This window comes from Poecilia mexicana, unplaced genomic scaffold (assembly GCF_051168715.1).
Source record: "Poecilia mexicana isolate PSO_F unplaced genomic scaffold, ASM5116871v1 scaffold_3, whole genome shotgun sequence".
Classification (NCBI taxonomy): domain Eukaryota; kingdom Metazoa; phylum Chordata; class Actinopteri; order Cyprinodontiformes; family Poeciliidae; genus Poecilia; species Poecilia mexicana.
In genome coordinates this window covers 4652503-4657495 of record NW_028263372.1, presented here as the reverse complement: position 1 = coordinate 4657495, position 4993 = coordinate 4652503, and the positions used below count along the sequence as shown (strand labels likewise).

Genomic DNA, 4993 nt, shown 5'->3' with positions numbered 1-4993 from the left:
AATCCCTGCAGGTTCCAGCTCTGTCAGATCAGCTGATCTCACAGCAGCTTCCTCGCACACATTCCCCACACACAGCGAGCCGACAGCGTCTAGACAACTGTTTAGGAGTCACCGCAGCTCTGCAGTTTCTACACAGAATTTTTCTGTCTCAGTGGATAAGTCTGCCTCTTCTGAGCAGTCTGAGAGCACGTTTTGTGAACAGTCAAAGCCTACTGTGATTCTGGCTGCAGCTTCGCACTCATCTGACTTTGTGAGTGGCGACTGTCATCTGTCCGGCAGCGGTCTGCGCCGAAATGGCGTCTTAAGCACCCTGACTCCTCTTCAGGAAGAGGGCGGGTTCGTCGTCAGCCTGACATGAACGCGGCCGCGGCATGGAGGTTAATAACCAGCCCTTTCTGGTCCCCATAAGTCCCCCGGAGAATCTCCGAGGCAGGGGATGGCGGTAGGCGCTCTGACTTGGTTGGAGTTCATGCGAACCACAGCACCTCACATGAATGCAAGCCTGCTTTCAGAACATTATTCAGAGTGGCGGCGAGCATGCTCCTTGGACAGGTGGATGGATCGGCTAATCAGCAGGGGTACATGCTACAGTTTGGAGGCAGGCCTCCATCTTTCATGGGGATCATAGAGAGGCTTCTAGAGGAAGCCGCCATTCAGACCCAGAAGCTGGCAACACATCTGCTGAGCCTGGGATTTTCCATCAACTGGAAAAAGAGTTTGGCTGTTTCGTCCCAGATGATCATTGCTCTCGCCCCGCGCACGTTTTCTAAATGTGTGGAAACAGCGCTGCAGCCACTGTACGTGGCAGGGATGAGAGTCCTCTTCTATCTGGACGACCTGCTTTTACTGGCTCGGTCCAAAGAGGAACAGATCACATCTGCTGAGTCTGGGATTTTCCATCAACTGGGAAAAGAGTTTGGCTATTTCGTCCCAGATGATCGTTTATCTGGGAGTGGAGCTGAACTCAGTTATGATGAGAGCTGAGAATTGAGGCTCTGTCAGCACAGCTCCGCCGTGTCAGGCCTCGCAGCGTAGCCGCAGCTCTGTCAGTCACGCGGCTGCTGGGGATGAGGTCAGCGGTTCACGTGGTGATTCCACTGGGTTTGTTACATATGAGACGCCTTCAGAGATGGTTCGCTCGCCTGCGCATAGATCCTGTGCGCAAGAAGAGGCACATGATCTCTGTTCCTCCTTCAGTGGGAGTCGATCTGACTCGATGGGGATGCCCCACCATTCTGGCAGAGGGAGTTCCCCTCAGCAGACCTACATCACACCAATCGGTGTTCACAGACGCATCCCTGTCGGGATGAGGAGGAACGTGTCTGTCTCAGGTGGTTGGAGTACAGTGGCCAGATGACATGACTCTTCATATAAACATGCTGGAGCTCTTCACGGTGCTGAAGGTGACTTAGCACTTTGCTCCTCTGCTGAACAGTCAACACGTTCTGATCCACACAGACAACAGAGTGGTGGCAGCCTACGTAAATCGCCAGGGAGGCGTGCGCTCCACTCGGCTGTTAAACATCGCCAGACAGCTGCTGTGCTGGGCGCATGTAAACCAGCTCTCAATCAGAGTGGTGTACATCCCTACCGCAAGCCCAGCGGCATTGAGGGACATTGCCCGCCCACAGAGTCTGCCATGCCCCCCTCCTGGACTGGAAGCTGTTTGTTGTTTCTACCTTAGAGTGGTCAACTCTCTGTGATTTCAATATCAGTTTGATACAGTAGGGGCTTCCACACTTCCCATATCTGTGTCCTCTGTCACTTTTATCAGTAATTAAAACTGTTTAATCTGCTGTCAACATGCCGTGACCTGTTTTTCCGAGCCGCCTTCAAGCGCAACATGAGCGCTAAGATGCTCGTGCTGGGTTTACACGACAGCGATGGAGACCTGCTGCTGTGCAGAGCTGCGCAGGAGCTGCTAGACCAGGGGTGGGCAACTCCAGGCCTCAAGGGCTGGACTCTTGAAACTTTAAGATGTGTCTCAACTTCAACACACCTGAGTCAAATAATGAGGTTATTAGCAGGACTCTGGAGAAGCTGACTGCACTTTGGAGGTGATTCAGCTATTGGATTCAAGTGTGTTGGACCAGGGAGACATCTAAGAGTTGCAGGACACCGGACCCCCAGTTCCAGGATTGCCCACCCCTGTGCTAGACTCATGACAGCAAACCAGCATAACGCAAAGAAATTTGCACAGTTTTTCCCCCAACTAACTGACTGACTTGAGTAATGCTGTTGGATGCAGGTGATGTTAGCTAAAAGATGACTAGCTAATATCAATACAGCACCTTAAGCTTGCTAACATGTAGCCTGTAGGCTACTGATGTTGTCTATGTTCAGCTATGTCGATTCATTTTTCCCCCCCAAAATAAGTTGATGCCCCATCCTGTTAAACTCATCTGGAGCCAGGGCTGCCCCAGCGTCTTGAACAGAGGAGCAGACATTATGTCTTGGGGCAGTCTTTTATGTGTTCCCCCCAGTTCCATTGATTCCGCGGCTCCTGGACAGAGTTCAGGAGGAACAGCTGTCAGTAATCCTGGCACCTGAGCGCAAGAACGCGCCGTGGTTTCCCAGTCTGCAGCAGTTGGTCGACCGTGGAAGCTGCCATGGAGAGAGGATGCACTCTCCCAGGCCAGGGGAGCGATCAGGAGCCACCCAGAAATAGGCCAGCGTCTCTGGGTCTGGCGGCTGAATGGGAGCACCTAGAGAGGCTCGGTCTCCCTCAGGGTGTGGTGCACACCATTCAGTGCGCACGAGCCGCTTCTACCACAGCTTCATATGCTTCGAAGTGGTCAGCCTTTTCAACGCTGGTGCGCAGGAGAGAGCGTGGAGCCCATTTCATGTCCTTTAGACTGCATGCTGTCATTTCTCCAGCAGCTGATGGACAGAAACTTAGCTTTCAGCACCATTAAAATGTATGCTGCAGCTATTTCCTCCTGCCATGAGGGTTTTTGGTGACAGAACGGTCTTCAACCACCTGCTGATGAAGCGGTTTCTGAGAGGTGTACTCAGAAGCAGACCGGTGTCATGCCCACTTGCTCCTCCATGAGATTTAACACTGGTCCTGCACACTCTGGTTGAAGCTCCATTTGAGCCTTTTGCCCAGGCTCCTCTTAAGTTCCTGTCTTTTAAAACTGCTCTGCTGTTGGCCCTTATGTCTGCAAAGAGAGTGAGCCATTTTTCCGCTCTCTCTGTTGCTCCTTCTTGTCTTGGAATACGAGTTGGTGGCAGCTCAGCTGTGCTGCATCCCAACCCTGCTTTTACTCCTCAAAGTATCACAAGCTCGTTCAGATCAAGAGAGATATCTTTGGAGGGATCTTATCCCCCTCCTCATAAATCTGAGACAGAAGCTGCTTCTCATCTTTTCTGCCCCGTGCGCGCTCTCTGTGTCAATCTCAGCATCTGTTCGTGCATTACAGAGATAACTCAGTGGGGCATCCTCTGTCTGCTCAGCGTCTTTCTCACTGCTTGTGTGAGGCCATCTCACAGGTTTACACTTCTTCTGGATTGGATCCTCCAGAGAATAATTATTTTTGTCACGTTTATTTACAAAGCATTTGAGAACAACATGGTTGTCCAAAGTGCTGTATAATAAGTTACCTGTTCTGTTCATCGTTACACTGTTACAGTTCGTAACATTCGTTGTTCATGTTCACAGCAGCAGGTCTGTTTGTCTCAATCTTTCTGACCAGATGTTATTCTCATCTCTGGTCTTCTGCTGTATGGGAAGTCAGGAGTGCGTAATTACGCACTCTAGGTTGAGACTGTTTTTTGTTATATGCGAGCAGATGCTTCATGGTGGTGGTCTGGATGTACCCAATGAGGCATAGACTCATTGCTACGCCGTTAACCCACTAGCGATAGCCTTACAGGATGAAGCCTATACGAAATAGAATGTTGGTTACGTATTGTAATTATATGGTTCTGCTAGGTCTGGGGAAATGCTTTTCATGTGGAACAGTTGTCTTCCATTTCCTAGGGATATTAATCCAAGTTGTAAGAAATTGTAGAAGAAAAGCCAAGCTGGGCCCAAACTTACTGTTTACATGTGGAACAGTTGTCTTCCGTTTCCAAGATATATTACAATGATATAATAAATTGTAAAATCGATGACCACCACTTAAAAACACTTGGCAAAGAATTTATTAATTTTATAGTATTAACATTAAAGACTAAATAAATAAATGTATTTATTCACCTCTGTTTATTTTCTTTATTTAAGCACGGTGAAGCATAGAGTGTAATTCTACTGAACAGCTGCCATCCTGCTGTATGGCGGACATCGGAGATGGAAACAGATTCTTAAATATTTATACTGTTGTGTTTGAAATTAGAATGTTGTAATAAAAGAATTGTGTTGATAAGAACTGTGTTCTTGTTGATATTACAAACATATCACTTCCTTGAAAATATCTTTAATCAAACTCAACATCTCAAACCAAACCAAACTCAACCCAAAATGAACGCTGGGTTCATTGGACATATTTCTTTTGTGGGGAAACTGGAATGCCCAGAGAAAACCCATAAAAGAACCAAGAGAGCAAACAACCCACTCAGCATTCACTCTATTGGTAAAATTTGAATATTAAAAAGAAGAATTTTCTAAAATTGGTAGATTTTGAAGTGATTTTACTAGAAAATCAAATTAATACACAGAAATGCTAAAACACACACACTCATTGCTTTTGAAACACCAATGAACCCAACATGGACGCTAGGTCTATTGAACATATTTCTGTTTTTGGGAAAAACCTGGAGCACCTGGAGAGAAAACCAACAACACACTCATCATTCACTAAGTAGGTAATAACGTAGTTGAACACAGACACCCAAACAAATGTCCAGATCATGGGACTGCACCCAAAATGCAGTTTCATTGAACATAATTTTTTTTGTCGGGAAACTGGAGTGCCTTGAGAAAACCCGTACAGAGGTTACAGACCTCAACATTGCCGTCCCAAGGTGGACTTCCAAAGGACTGCAAAGGCTG

At 47.6% G+C, this 4993-nt stretch overlaps 1 pseudogene; it reads left to right on the top strand.

Annotated features, from left to right (window-relative positions):
• The first annotated feature begins 2695 nt into the window (after positions 1-2695).
• On the top strand, positions 2696-3564 carry LOC148160128 (uncharacterized; annotated as a pseudogene).
• Positions 3565-4993: the final 1429 nt, after the last annotated feature.